General features: G+C 34.9%; 1 protein-coding gene across 4 annotated transcripts in view; it reads right to left on the bottom strand.

The window, feature by feature from the left end:
* ST18 (ST18 C2H2C-type zinc finger transcription factor) overlaps nucleotides 1-15,774 on the bottom strand; it is a 169,438-nt gene that overhangs the window by 94,521 nt on the left and 59,143 nt on the right. For 3 of the 4 annotated variants that reach the window (XM_061448498.1, XM_061448494.1, XM_061448501.1), the window contains exon 1: nucleotides 4,111-4,327. The exons of the other annotated variant lie outside the window; for it this stretch is intronic. The gene's annotated coding sequence lies outside the window, so the exon portion shown is untranslated. Of the gene's footprint in view, nucleotides 1-4,110; nucleotides 4,328-15,774 lie in introns of those variants that run through there. 4 annotated transcript variants of the gene reach the window in all.

Genomic DNA, 15,774 nt, shown 5'->3' with positions numbered 1-15,774 from the left:
ATAAGTAACAGGGAGAGTTCTATTGTCCAACTTGTCCCTGGATAAAATGAATACTTTACAGCAGAGGCTGTTCAGCTTGGCTAAAGAGTATGGGGAGAAGGGGAGGAGGTCACTGGAGATTTTGCACACTAATTTAATCTGGGAAAAGGACAGGCACTGCATCTCACTTGAACAGACTGGCAGCAATCTGGGCTCCCACAGAACTATCTCCTTTTGCCTGTGCTCTATTTATTCCTTATCTCTGTTTACCAACCGCTAGGTCCCTTTCATTCACACCACGAGGCTGTTCTCCTACTATCAGTCAGCAGCTGACACTGTGGAAGAGCCTCAAAGGCAAAAAAAAAGGGATCAAAACTAAACCAAAGCTGTATAAACAATGCAACAGTAGAAGTAAATGCATAAATCCTAATTCTTAACCCAACCCACAGGGTGCGAACAGAACCTTTATAGCAAATCCAACAAACCCACCACAGTGAGCTATGGGCTACAGAGGAAATGTGAAAAGCCAAATATCATTCCTGAAATCATCATCTCAAGCAGAAACACTGAAAAAAGGTACTGGCAGTTATTTACTGGTTTTAGGATAACAGCTTCATCCTGTGTATCCCTCAGCAAACTCTGAGGCACACGTTTACCTATGTATAAGGTGAAGAAAAGCCTTTGCCGCTTGACCATCTCATGGTTCAAAAGCCTTAGATGACTTTGCACTCACTGCTGGTGGTGTAGATTAAAAGAAAAAGAGGCAAACACTTTAGGAAAAAAATCTGTATCTGGAGTTTGTGATAATTTGGATAACTTTATAGCTATAACTTAAATGTCAAGTTATTATTGAAGTAGTTGTCCAATTAATTTTTCTTTTAAAACTCTGGATATTTCAATATTGCCCTTTTTCAATCCTAAAGTTATGTTTTTCCCTCTTACTCTAAATTTTTAGCACTTATTGTGAAAAAAAATGGGTGAAGACAAGAAAGAAAAGATAAAGCATGTGACTAATAGAAAAGTAAAGGAAAGTAATAAACTCTTCACATTTGACATTCTGGTTTTGGATTATAACAGTGACAGTGAATAAATTCATTTTCTAATCTTAATAGTACCTTGTTTTATATTCCTAAACTGATTTAACAGGAAATAAGAAAATAGGAAAGAAATTGCAAATATTCACAGAAAGACAGCAATACTGCTCCAGTGAAACATTCCAGCTTTTTAAACCACATAATCTGTAACTCCCAAAGTAAGGATGCTCCTCCCGAGAGGAGTTATGCTCTCAGAACTGTTATCAACTTTTTGACACATAAAAATGACAGTTAACAGCATATAGTCAATATACTGTCAAGCCCCTGATCAAGATCATTATAACAACTCAAAGAAAATGTTCTTCATTATCAAAGAGGATGCACTGGACCTAATTTCAGTTTTGATTTCCACCTATATGCATTATGAGCAATGAAGTCTTTACTACTTGGATCTTTTTTTTTCCAAATGAATTAATGAATTAAATTTATCCTTTCACCAGCTGCTAGGCAGCAGATGGAACCATTTCTGAAGCCTTGTTGAATTCAATCCATAAAACTCATTTCCTAGGATTAGCAGTCCAAAGTTTCTTTTAATGTTTATATACCGCTTGGGATTTTGAATTTCATGATGTTAAACTTTCAATTTAACTATTTTTTTCATTTCATACCAAACAAATATGATCGTTTGGATTTCTATAGCTTTGTAACCACACATTTCAGGTCACATAAGGACAAGAATTCATTTCAAAAGCAATCAAGTGCAAGATTGGGATCTGGGTTTTTTGTGCTTGTTTTCTTTGTTTATATTACAGTACTACCATAGAAACCATTTGTGTTATACTCAAGGATCAGTTTAGACGGGAAAAGTTTTATAGTCTGTAACTTTGACAAAAAACTTCACACAAAACTTTAGTTTTAATAAGCATTTTTTGAACAGTATTGTGGTCTTAGGGTGTATTCGCCCCTCACAGAAACTCAGCGTGCTCCTGAAATAAGTTTTTCAGACACTTTTTTTTTTTATATAGTTAACTTTTATGGCAGGTTTGTCTAGTTTGGGGGAGGGGAGTAACAAATGGTGGCGGTTTCGTGAGCACTTCAGTAAAGAATTTTTTCTGTACGGCAACAGGAAATATCAATCAGCTGCAGTACCCTGGACAGCTCCTTTTCTTTCATTTTCGGTTTTCTTACCTCTAGTGCACTCCTCTACATCAGTAACCAAGGATCAGGGGACTTGAACTGTCATTTCATGCACAAAGGTCCTTATTTATAGAACTTTGAACGAACTAAATGACTTTAACCAAAGTTTCTACTATACTTACAAAAGAAAAAGCAAATCAAAAAATACGCCCCCCTGCTTAGATTTCAGAGGCATATTATATTAAAAACCTGAAGAATAAAACCTCATGATGCCAAAGTCTTCCTGTTATTCAACAAAGTAAATAAAACTGAAAAAAAAAGTTATTCGTTGTTGTGTATAACAGCGATTTCCGCTAATTTGGCACAAGAAATCTATATTAATCTAATAACGCAGTAAGCCAAGAAGGCCACATAATAATAATTACCATTGAGTAATTGAATATTTAGAAGGAGGAGGAAAAAAAAGGAAGACTGGTAATCTTAGCCTGCAGTCATGAAAGTACTATAATACGCAGATGATATTTACAAGTAAAAATAAAATGCTCCAAACTGGGAAGTTAAGAGAAAAAGCCTCTAGAAATTCCTCATTCCAAATCTGGATTATCTGTTAGCCACCTTATAGCAGAAATATATTATTGTCTCAGAGAAACCTTTCATCACATATGCTTTTACAAAGAATTACAAAACTGCCAAAGGAAAGAAGACACATCTACGCAATTAACCTAACTAATTTAATGTACAAAAGAGATAATAAATGGTCATTCTGAATCCTAAAAGGATCCTTAACTGACAAAGTTCACCCAATACAGTTTAAAGATAAAATCTGGGATTTATGCTTTTATAATCTACTAAATGAAAAAATCACAGCACCTTGCAGAAGATTGTCTTGCTATTTACATATGAAGGAAGACAAACATCTGAACTAAGTTCTTTGTTAAAGACAAAAGAAAGTCAGAGAGGGAGAAAGCTATTACTGATCAGTATTAAACAGACTTTCTCTAGCATTAAATGCTATTTCATAAAAATCATCCTCCTGCAAAATGTTGTCCCAGAAGGTCCATTTCATTCATCAACCTTGCCTGATATTACTGTCATTTAACTTTCTAAAGATTTTCCTGACACAGACATTCATTCTAAACTATACTATTCGCTTTTTTAATCAGAAGCTCTCAATTCACTCTCTGAATACCAAATAATTTAAAGGACTGAAATGTCACGCTTTGAAAGACCTTTTTTCACTTAGAACGATGCTATTAAATATGTTGATCAACAGTCTTCATTTTAAAAACATCACACATTATTTTAAAGCATTCAAAAACATAATGAGAAAGCTCTTTGGTGTGCAATACATAACTGCAAGTGAGCCTGCATCTATCGAACAGTTCCTACAAATGCACTGGTCCCACTCTCTCCCTCTCCCGTCTCGTTTTTTTCCCCTCTCTATTTTTTTCAATGGTAGTATTTAAGTTCAGTAACTTTTCAAAATGAGAGGAAAAGTGTCCTTGTGATCATTTCCTCAAATCAAATAGCTAGAGCAGCAAATTTGCACAATTGTAAAATGTATATGAACAAAGGCTTTACTGAGGCAGTATAAATGCAATTACACCATGACATTTTATTCAGAAAGCTTTCTCAAAGCAGTTACAAGTAGCTATTTTTTAATTGAGGCCCAAAATAGCATTTAAGATAATGACCAAGCATACATTGTGGAAGAAACAGAATTAGTGTCAGTTAAACAAAAAGAAAAGTTTGCAGAAAACATTCTAAACATGGATTAAAACCCCACAAAGTTCTTAATACAAATCTCTGAAGCTTTAAACATTGATATATGGACAGGATTTTTTTTTTACTTCTGTAAAAATAAGAGCACATACAATAGAAAAGACAGAAAGTTACTAATAGTACAAGCTGCTTAAACATAAATGGGTTCAGAATAGTGTGAAAAAGTTGTTAAACTTACTTTATTTTTGTTTCCAAAACTTATATGTTTCTCCTCCCTTGTGTGCTGAACTGTGCACTAAAGCTGTGTCTTTGAAAGGTAGTTCCCATGATATGACATCCAGTGCCTTTGACTGCCTAGAGATAAGCACCTGCGTTTGTGTCCCCTCTTTACGTCACACCTCCCTATTCAAACCTTCTCAATATGATTCACATTTGCACATCAACAGCCTCATGCGCATACACAGATTTTTTTCGGCTCTGGGCCCAAAACTTTCACTTTAATTTTCATCACATGATTGCTGTGGCATATGTCCTTCCAAACCTCCCATATATCAGTCATCATGCAAATGAGATGGAATATCACTCCTCTGCAGCAGATGGCCAGGGATGATAACAATGGCTCAACAGAGGAGATTCAATGTCCCTGACTTTATCGCCACGGCAACAACAACCTAAAATATATGTAATGGAAGTGGTGCTTATTAATTTTGCAGGCTCGAGTGTTCTGATTTTGTGAGTGAATGGGCTGAGTTAAAAAGGGGGCTGTGTCCTCCTGCCTCTAGAAGACTATCTATAAAAGCCAGGGACCTGGAAATTATTTTCAGTGACTAAGAAGGCAACAGCCTAGCAATTATTTGAGTAATTAGGTGTAATTCCTCCCTGTAGGCCTTGTACCCTCCTGTGCTTGTTTCACAGAAGCTTGCGAATTAGACAGGCGCAGATACTGAAAAGAAAAGTGCCTCAAGATATAGCAGGAGAGCTTGCAGGAACTAAGCTTCAGTGATATGACACTTGGCCTCCACCAGGCTTGGTAAACACAAGCCCCAAGCCATAAGTAAATAGAGGCCCCACTCCATAAACACAGACCAATTAAAATTACAAAGGCAGCCACACTTCTGGGTGGGGCTGGGGGAAGCTTTATTCTGCCATAGTCTCACTGTGAGTTGCACACATAATGGCCTCTTAGTTCAGAGCACCAAGTACTGTATTTCCACTGCAATCTGTCACTATCAAACCCAAGCACAAGGTTTTCTTCAGGTTGTGAATTTCTCCCTAGGGATTTATCATGTGCCTTTAAGAAAGTGTTTCAAAGTGAATTTTCTGTGTGTCCTCACACAGATTAACAGGAAGGAGTGGTGATCACCATTTTACCTCTGAGCAAACAAAGTATCCACAGCCTCTCTTCACCCTGTCCACGCCACAACTTCTATACCCTTTCATGTTTTGAGCATGTGAGTGACCATTTAATTCCTCATAAACAAAGTTCAGTTCTGAACTGGATGTTTAACTGACAAAATATACATACAGAAACTCTGTCTTTTGTTCTTTTCCCCAGAGGAGACCTTAGGAAAACCGAGATTCCTTTTTCTCCCTCTCCAGTACAGGGAAGGATAGTTAAGTAAAACTGACAAATTGTTGTCAGAAGTTGTCAATTTTTACAAAGGTAAAACTTCCATCTAAAAAAGCAAGCACATTTCTGCTGTGCATCAATATTAAAAACTTCCAGAACTATTACTTATTTACTATAGGCCTGTACAGCACTCAGCACTCTCACCTTCTGACCTAGTGACAGGTGTTACCAGAATATGAATGTTCAGTGCTGAATGGTCTTTCCCTTTCCACTGTGAAAAAAAATCTGAATATGAAAATAATGTATGGCTGGTTTAAGCCAGTTAAAACTAGAGGTGTTTCTTTTCTATCTTTAGTATTGCCAACTACTTATTAGCTACTAACAGAAGTATTTAAAATACATACAGGTGTAAAGTAGAGCTTATTGTGTGGAGTTTGCAATTAGATTTTCAAAAAAAGAATGTTACTGATGAGCTTTACTTTCCTGTTTTGGAAATCTCAGCTAACATGAAAACCTGGACTTTTTCTTTTCTTTTTTTTTCTTTTATTGATGTTGTGTTTGTCAGCGTGTGCATGTGTGTGCAATAGGATTCTAACATTGTGTATGTCCATTTTCTCTACTTCTGTACAGTTCATATCCCATCCTGCTAATCTGGGAATAACTCATGAATGTGGCTGTTATGGTGAGCTCAAGAGGTAAGTGTGGTCCAAGCCTATGCAAAGCTCTGAAGCTCTCTGTACTGGATCTGTAGTTGGACAGAAAGCTAATACACAGAGTACTATAGGAATGATGTTTTCCTGACAGCTTGTGTTATTTATGGGACTGGCCACTGTCTTCTGAACCAGATGGAGCTTTTTGCCTAGTTGTTTTGTTTTTTTTTTTTTGTCTGTCTGTGTGTATATGATCTGCTGTGCATGGCCCTAATTGATCATGGAGTGAGATTGGCATTTAGGTCACTGTCTTCATATTTTCCAGTGTTAAGTATAGTCCTGGGTTGTGAACTGTCTTGTTTATTTTAAAGGTACAGCTCTTTTAACAAAGCTAATCAGATCCTCTCACATCATGAGAAGAACATGGGATGACATGAGTAAAATTTGTAGATAAAGTTTATCTTTTCCTCTCTGATTCTTATCTCTATGGTTGTGGTGCTATGCACATTAAAAACTGCTTTCTGAAAAATAGGATTTGGAAGGTATTTTTACATTCTACTGGAACACATAAGTAGGAAAAAAATCTTTGTCATCAAATCAGTCTTAAATAAGTTCAGATTTAGCACAACTTCCATTTTTTTTCATTGTTTGCAATCTAGTAAGTAATGACACACTGGCAAAGACTGGATTGTTTGCATTGACAATTCATTTAAAACCCAAAATATGTACTAAGGATGCAAGTGCTCAAAAGTTAGAAAACCTAAGTTGCAACTGCTATCCTATTTTGACCCTCTAAACAATATGACATTCAGAGTTTACAAGAAAATTATAAAGAAAGGGTTACATTATTCCTCAGACTGCTTTTGTTGGAAAATAAAATGAAATCTATTAGGAGAGGGATGACTTGTTGCAGAAACACAAAAGAAATAAATGTGCATTGTAATATGTAGTAGCTACCATTCAGACTTGTAGTGGTAAGAAATTGTGCAGGTTTAATATGAATGCTCAGGTCCAAGTATTTATAGCCTTCTATTGATAAATAAAATGCTCTTCAAAGAGTATAAACAAAATTTTAAATTCATGGTTGTAATACACCAGATAAGCCACAGCAAAGGCTGACAGAGAAAGTTTGCTTGTAGACTGTACAGCAGTTATTTGGCTGCTATTCTGGTTCGGGGGAAAATTCAAAAATGGCACAAAACTATAAATTAGTGCTTTGAAAATGGTATCAAATAGTAGTAAAGTTTGCAATGTTTTCACCCAAGTTTACCTTATCTTCACAGTCAGGAAGAAGAGACTGACACAAGAAAAAAAAAGTTTTCACTCCTTTGCAGAAATAAATATATTCCCTGTATTCCTGCATCTTGCCAAATGATATTCCAGACCTATTTTAAAAAGACAAAATTTGTTTGGGATACTACCTCCTAAATAAAAATAGAGATGCCTAAGAGATCTCATTAGAGGAAAAATAAACAGTTAAAACAATTATAAAGAAACTTCAATGTAGCAGATCTATTTCTACTTCTGTGAACAGCTATTAGCTCAGCAGAATCATAACTGAACATTCTGGAAATCAAGAATCATTGATTACAGGAGACGTATTGGATAACAAGCAATATGGGAGATGAAGCTTGATTCTTTACAAAGAGGTAAGGGAATGAAATATTTTCTGCTGGTGCCAGTAAATTGATTGCACGTGTTGGCATCATCAAATACCAAGTGCAGAGTCATTATAGACAAAAGCATTGCCGAAGTTGCCAAACTCATGTAGCACCTGGTTGAATAAAAATAATAAATCAGCCTGGAGTGAGTTATGTTAGCAAGCTTGTGCTGAGGAAATTTGCCAGATATATACATAGCAGAAAAACTACAAATCATTAAGCATTCAACTTTGAAATGACATTTCGAAAATGCACTAAGCATGTTTGTACAACATATTACTTCAAAACCATCAATTTAGAGGAATAAACAGGATGAAGAAGAAAAGATACATGACCTAATATTAATAAGGGAATGATTATCCAAATAAAATTATATATTGGCTTATGGGAAAGTTAAGGTTTTCATCATGTTGTCTATGAAATACTTTATTCACTGAAATAACAGAAAGATTTCTCCCTCTAGCCACGTTCTTCTTACCCTAGAGAAAGCCAGCAAATTTTGGAGTAATCCTTATCTGCCAATAGATTCTACCTCAGAAAGCTGGAAACAGACATTTCAGGTGAGTTTTCTCAAAATCTTTTAGTGTAGGAATGCTTCCAAGTCTCTTGACCTTCCTACAAAAGTACTCAAGGGACTATGGACACCTCTCCATTTAAAGGCTGTAAAAAAGTCATCCATAAAGGCTGTTGTTGTTGGGATTATACTTCACTGAAAGGGAGATTAGAATATTGCTGTTTTGAGTTACAATTTTATGAAATTCAGGCTGATCTAAAACTGAGAAATGAAAATATTTTTCTCTTCACAGTCTTATTTATTTTAATATATAGCCTTAATAAGTAACTGAAAGTAGTTATTGAATAAGCACTGAAAATTAGGTGTAGGTGATGTCAAATATGGATTAAGCCTTTCAAAAAAAAATATCCCATAATAAGGCTAAGTGTTAAGAGTAACAAATCTTCTCATCTCTTGTGGCTAATTAAAAAAAGACCTCAAAAACATCTTTCTCCTAATCATTGTATTATTAAATGCATAAATAAAAGAAACAGTAGTCATTTTGCTGTATCATGGATACTACCAGATTTTCATTTGCAATTTAGATAGCTGATCATCTAGAAAATTCTTTTGAGTCACCATGTCAGATCACGTAATACTCTAGTAGTATAATAATCTAGTAGTAATAACTCTAGTTATTACACACCTTGACTCAAAAAGCAAAATTACTGTTTCAGTGAACCTTACTTTAGAGAACTTTTAACTTCTCTAAAGTTATTTACCTGATTGCTGCCAGTGTTATGCATTTATGTCTGTACGTGCCATTCCTACCTTTCATACACCAGCATGTATGTTGTTAGAGGTACGCGTGACACCTCTAACACCTCCAGCATAAGCTTCTGAAAACTTCAGCATGAGTTTTTGTAACATCAGATTAAATCTTGTTTGGGAAAATCATTCTTTCCAACAGAAATGTGACCAGGGAGGTTGTGAATGCTCCATCCCTGGCAGTGTTCAGACCAGGTTGGACGAGGCCTTGGGGGTTCTGGTTTAGTGTGAGGTGTCCCTGCCCATGGCAGGAGGGTTGGAAATTGATGATCTTAAGGTCCTTTCCAACCCTAACTATTCTATGATTATATGAAATCCGTGGAAATCTTAACACTATTCTCACTTATCTCACTGTCCATGTAGTCCTGAGAAGTACAAAACTCAGCATTGTTGTATAAATATATTGAGCTGTTACAACTGTGTCTTTCCCTCAGTTCCCTTCCTATCTTTCCTTGCATACAGCCTTTTCACTAAAGCCCACCTATGAGACTCCAAGTATGAGCATTCCAGCTTCCCTTCAGGAAACATCCCTTCTCTGATTTGCACTTGTCTGCAGGCAAGATCCTGCCTTTGTTTCTGTTGCTCAAATTGCTTTCCAGTTAAATCAACCTGAGAAATCAACAGGTAAACACTCATCTGCTGAACACCTTACAGCCAAAATTCTTGTCCTCAGATCTCCCTAGGCTTCCAGTTGTGGCTCTTCAGTTTTGTGGGGTTTTTTTTATTCCAATAGAAAAGTCTTGGAAAAGTGTGTAGGCAACCTCTTCTGCTGCTCTCTCAGCAGCACACACAAAACTCCAACAGCTACTAACAGCAACATCTTACCTGATCCCTGATAGCTGCTTCCTTCAGGGAAATCCTGCACAACATTTTCTCTTCTCTCTGCTTATATGCAGCACATACTTGCTATCCAAAGAAAAGCCTAATAACATTTTAGAAACAGTGATCTTAGTGTTCTTGGGTTTTCATAGTTCTAAATAGCAAAGCAAAATTCAAATGGGTTTGAACATTAATTACTATGCTGGTTAAAAATTTTTTTTTTTAACTATCTTGTATGGATATAGAGAAAATACTGACATCTTTTTCTTTCTTTCACTCTCAAGTATTTTGTCACAGGATGAATACATTTTCTTCTGCACCTAATTTTTTAGAATTCACTTTATAGAGGTATTCTACTTTAAAAAGTTCCGATTTGTTCAGAAGAACCATCTTCCTAATACAGATTTTTCTGTTAAATTTTAAAAACTTGTCAAGATTAATTGTTTGTTAAAATCTCCAAACTTATAGTGTATTTTTTAATAATATTGCAATAGCCTTGCTAAACTTGAATAACTTTATTATAGTATATTCTAAGATTCAAGTTATATCATAAGACACACAAAGATCTCGCACAGACATCTTAAATATTGCATGAAAAGAGCCCAAAGTCAGATTAACCTGTGTATGCAATGCTGTTTGCATATGATCCCAAGTGGGGGATCTTGTCAGCATTTAAAATTACCACATTAATACACTAAATAGTTATAACAATTAATATTATAACACAGTGTACAGCAAACTTTGGACTGTCCAACCCTTATGAATGAGTATATGTGATATAAGCTCTGGTTTCAAGTATCTCTACATAAATGTGTATTTTACATGAATACAAATATATGCAACTTTTTACACATAACATAATTAAGGCTTCAGGGAAGAAAAACCTTTTTTTTTCCCAACATTGAAGAGATCATTTGAATAGACTAGAAATAGTGCTATAAACCTTTTCTAAACATGGGTAACACATAAGGTGTAGTTTTTCCCCCTTTTTTTTTTCTCCATGAATCAATTAGATCTGCAAGAATGCCAGGTCATGAAGAATTTTAAATGTTTAGATCCAAAATGGGATAACAACTATCTGAGAAAAGAGGGAAGTATGTTTCCATGGATTATGCTTGCTTTATTTTCTTGCACAGTTTGTTGAACAGCCTACATGGCCAGAGGCTATTCTGGAACTAATCCTAGGAAATGAGCCAAGCATGATAAATAAGGCTGAATGTTGGGAGTGGCTAGTGTTCACCACAGTGTCATTAGGCAATCTCTAGACTGAAGGCAGTAGCCCTCACTAATTAAGTATATGTTTTCTTCTAGCCTTTCTAAAAGCAATCTTTTAGTTTAATAGTTATTCCCTCTATACTGAAGATTTCAACAAAGAATAATGTGGAGACTTCCAGAAGCTAGCACTTCCTCAAAAAGTACAGGTAGATCAACGTGTGCTTTATACTTCACTTTGAGGTAGATGCTAAACTATCAGATGCGAGTTGTTTTTGAAAATATTGATCAGATCATCTAATCCTACGTCCATAACAGTCATCAGCAAAATATTCTTACTGCCATTAATAATTGAAAAAAATAGGCCTATCCCTTCCAATAGAGAAAAGGCAATGGGACTGTTTTGCAAAATTATTTGCAAATAATTTCAACTAATAAGGGAAGCTATGGGGGTAACAAAACAAAACAAAACAAAAAATAATTGCATCAGGTTGATTTTTCGTAGTGACTTAAACTTTGCAACAGTTAAGCAATTTTTCCTCAATTTCACACAAAAAATGTAAAAATAAAACCTAATCCTCCCACCTCACCAAATAAACAAAAAATCCTCATCTGTTCTTTTCTTTTGGAGAAAATATGGCAATTTGTATTTCAATTTTTCAAGCCAAAGTTACAGGGGTCTAAAACAGGGATTTATAATGGAAGCTGATTGCAACCCTAGCTATAGAGGGGCTACTGCCTTTCCATAATAAAGAGCTTCGCATTTCCAAGGAGAGGAGGAGAATGCTGCTCTGCATGACTTCTTGTAATTTTGCTTTTTTAAATTAAGGTTGTGTCTTGGGAACTTTCTTAGTTCTTTTGAGCATGAAGTTTGGTATTTCACTTCATGTGGTTTTAATTTTGATACAGCAGACGGATATTTTGCAGCTGATACATTTTAGAAATGAGGAAAAATATGAAGCTTTGCACTTTGTCAAAGCCGTGATCCTAATTTAGTTTGTTTTTTCCTTTTCCTTTTTGTATGGATCACATGAAAAGGCCATGCAGTCTAAAGGAGCAATTTACACATATTTGGATTTAGTTTGCTTGCTTTGTATTGTCTCCTTGCTTAACGGTAGAATGATTTTTGGCTGTTTAAATTTCAGTCTGGAATGAGTGCTGGCTGTTTTTGCTTTTTCTGGACATAAAATTGGGGGAGACCACAGAGACTCTCTCAGGAATGTAAACTGTGATCATAATAATCAGAGCACAGGTATGAGATTATTAGCCTCAGTTTCTATAGTACAAAGGTTTAACCAGCATTAAATGTTTTTTAGTTGGCTGGTTGCTTCATCACCATTAAAAGCTGCTGAAAAATGACCAGCAGCAACTAAGTGAATGAGATTATGTAAGCATAAAATCAGATTGTTTTTAAATAATTTAAAGCCAGTTTGGTTTCTTTTTTTTTCTATGTCTTCAAGAGAGTGCAAAAAAGATAAGATTTGATAAACTAGACATCCATTGAGCAAAGATTTAAGTGCATATAAATCTATGGCTTGGTCGCCAAAACTTTGATGTAGATTAAGCTCCATTTTTATCTGTTGCTCCATTGCTACTAATAGCTGCAAAAACCTACCAAGCTAGGATTTATGTTAGGTCTATTATTAGTGAACCTAACACTTTTAAATGCTTTCATTATATTGATAGGTCAGAACATCCTTCCAAATTTAAGAACTTTGCATTATGGCATTAAGTTTAAGAGCCTAGGATGCTTACAAGCGCATCTACTGGGTATAAAGGCTTTCAACATTTTCGGGACAGTAGGCAAAAAAACTTCACTTGTACAGAGGAGGCATTTTCTTTCTTATTGATTTAAAACTCTTTGGAGCAGAACTATAATGTAGCAGTGAATATTGCTAAAAGACTAATGCATTTTAATTCTTTTCTGAAGTATTAAAATCTTAAGCAAGGGACTATAGAGGAAATTTGTTTAAAAATGTAATTATCACACACATACAGTGTGAAACTATGGAATAAAGAGATGTATCTGAAGATAATATTTACATTTTACTTCTAAAAATGTCTCTTGACATTACTTCCTAAACCTATAACACATGTATTTTGTTACCATGTATTCATGAGTATTGCCTTTCTTGCTGAGTTTATCCTTTCCAAATATGACTGAAAAGAGAAATGTTGTTCAGAAGTATTGTTCAGAAAACAGAAGTGACGTTTCACACTGAAAAAGGGTGCTGTTACACTACTAGCAAAGAAAGCTGGAATCATGCTTTTTTGCATACCCAGAAAGAATATTTTCTTTCTGGTTTAGGCGTTCAAAGTGAAAAAAAATAATGTGTCAGGTCTTGAAGAAGCAATAGAACTTTTTTTCTGTTCAAATCAAATGTCTGAAAGGCCGTTTGCTAGTCATAAAATATTAAACCACACAAGGACCACATAATACTTTTTTTTTGTTTTATAAATCAGTTCTATATGCAGAATGTTTCAACACTTTTTATAATTATCTAAAGCATAATTTTATATAACAAATGTGAAAATAATGTCTGATGATGTATGTACCATATTGACTTCCCATTTCCATATGAAACCTGTGTAACCTAAATTAGAAGAGTAAAAATTTAGGTCCCTTAACTAAAAAATAAATATAATTTTCTCTTTTTTTAAAAAAAATACACAAAATAGGTAATTGAAGAAATATCCTTTCAGATGATATTATTTAAATGTGAAGGTAACATATCTTGTGGGTTGTCCCAAAATAGCAAATTTAGCATAAGATTTATTCTAGTTGAAAATCTACAATTTCGTAATTCAACCTTGCATTAAGAAAATAAGTACAAATGCAGTTCTTTGAATCCAGATTTATTGCTCATTTATTTAAATGGTGGCAAGATTTAGAGACTTATATCACTACAATTTGCATTTATCTATACTTGTCTAGCTTCTGCAAGAGTTTCCTAAAGTAGGATTTAAGCTCTGTAGACATCTAACTCCATAGAGTCCACTGATATTAAAGTAAAACTGAGTAAGGACAGAAAAAACTACCAGACTGTGAATGGATCAACCAATACTTTTAATTCTGCATACTAGGTGCCATTGAATCAAAACCAAAATAAAATCAGAAATGCACCAGGAATGGAGTAAAAATGGAGCACTTGATTGTTTTCCTAATTAACTTACTAGAGATATGACTAATTTTATGATGTTTTAAAGCATCCATTTGCATTAATTTGCATGCTGCTGTATTTAGAAAGTCAGTTAAGGACAGAAGTTCTGGTGGGGCAAGCACTGTCAAACACAGAACAAGAACCAAAAAGCCAGTAAGTTTCAGTGTAAAGTCATCTTCAAATAAACCCATGATCATAGTTAAGTCCATTAAAGCCACAAAATGCACATCTAGGCTTCTAATGTCTTATTCGCTTAATTACTTAGTTATGTTGAAATTATTCTGTTCTTTGTCTTGGAGGCTTAAACTTTCCATAAATAAACTGTACATTCAGGAGTTTAAACACACCTCATTCATACAATCCACTAGACCTTCTGTCACTAAGGCCTGTCACTGGGACTTGAACACATTTCAGTGTGGTTGACACCATTCCTAGGAAAAAAGTTCCATTCATTGTGAAGTATTGACTATGAATGTCACACCATTACCTCTTAGGTGCTAGTCTGAGTGTTATAACCAGGCCAAAATTTTGTTCCTAAAGAATAATAAAGGCAATGTAGTCCTCTTCTATTAAAAGAACAAGATAATTAAGATTTAAGGGACAGTACCAACATCTTAAAAATTGGTAGTTTTTTTTCCAAAAGTCAGCTGATAACCACTGCTTGTTGAAGAGAACAGGTTTAATGTGCTATCTGTGAGACTAAGGATTTAGCAGTTATTCACATTTAAGTTCTCGGCATAAGGCATTGCAAAGGGCTAGCTGACCTTACACACTATTTAAATGGCAATGCTGAGACCTAGTGCAGAACTGTTACCTAACAAGCTCAGAATTTATTTTCTTTCATTAACTTTAGACCTTAAACATAATATGACATTCTTTTTTGTGGCTTAAAAGTATATAAGCATCTGTTAGCAGAAGCCCTCTATTTCACATAACAAGAGAATTCTGTTTGTAATGTGTCACCAGCTGCTCAGTCAAAATGGGTTCTATTAGAACTAATTTAATTTTACATAAGTTGATCTATTTGCATTCTGAGTCTCCAGTTAAACGACTAGGTACTGCTTTGTAGACTGATCTCGCTTCAAGCTTCAGTGTGTGGACAATGCTTAATCAGTGTGTACATCAGGAAATAAACATAATCAGCAAGTGCACTAATTAAGCCAGGAAAATTTTGCAACATGTATACACTGTATGGATTAACAAGGCAATTCATTAGAAATCTTAATTATGGAATATTATATTTTCTGTACATTTTATTTTATGATGCTTCAGATGAGTTTTCTCTAAATACAGAAGCCATCTACACTTCTCAAAGTAGACAGTGAAATCCTTTTAACTCAGGCACATCTGTGTAGCCTCTAGTCTGGAAGCCTCTACGGAAAACACGCTTTGTTATCTCCAGCCAGATAACCTGATATGCTCTCTTAAACAAGTGGTTGCTAATCAAATGTTAAAATGCAGATGACTGAAAAATAAATACAAAATGAAACATATAAATAAAAATGTAA

The sequence above is a fragment of the Pezoporus flaviventris genome, unplaced genomic scaffold (assembly GCF_033815535.1).
Source record: "Pezoporus flaviventris isolate CSIRO_AGI_PZ_B2104156 unplaced genomic scaffold, CSIRO_AGI_Pfla_v1 ptg000007l, whole genome shotgun sequence".
NCBI classification, from domain to species: domain Eukaryota; kingdom Metazoa; phylum Chordata; class Aves; order Psittaciformes; family Psittacidae; genus Pezoporus; species Pezoporus flaviventris.
This window is presented reverse-complemented; position numbering and strand designations above follow the sequence as displayed.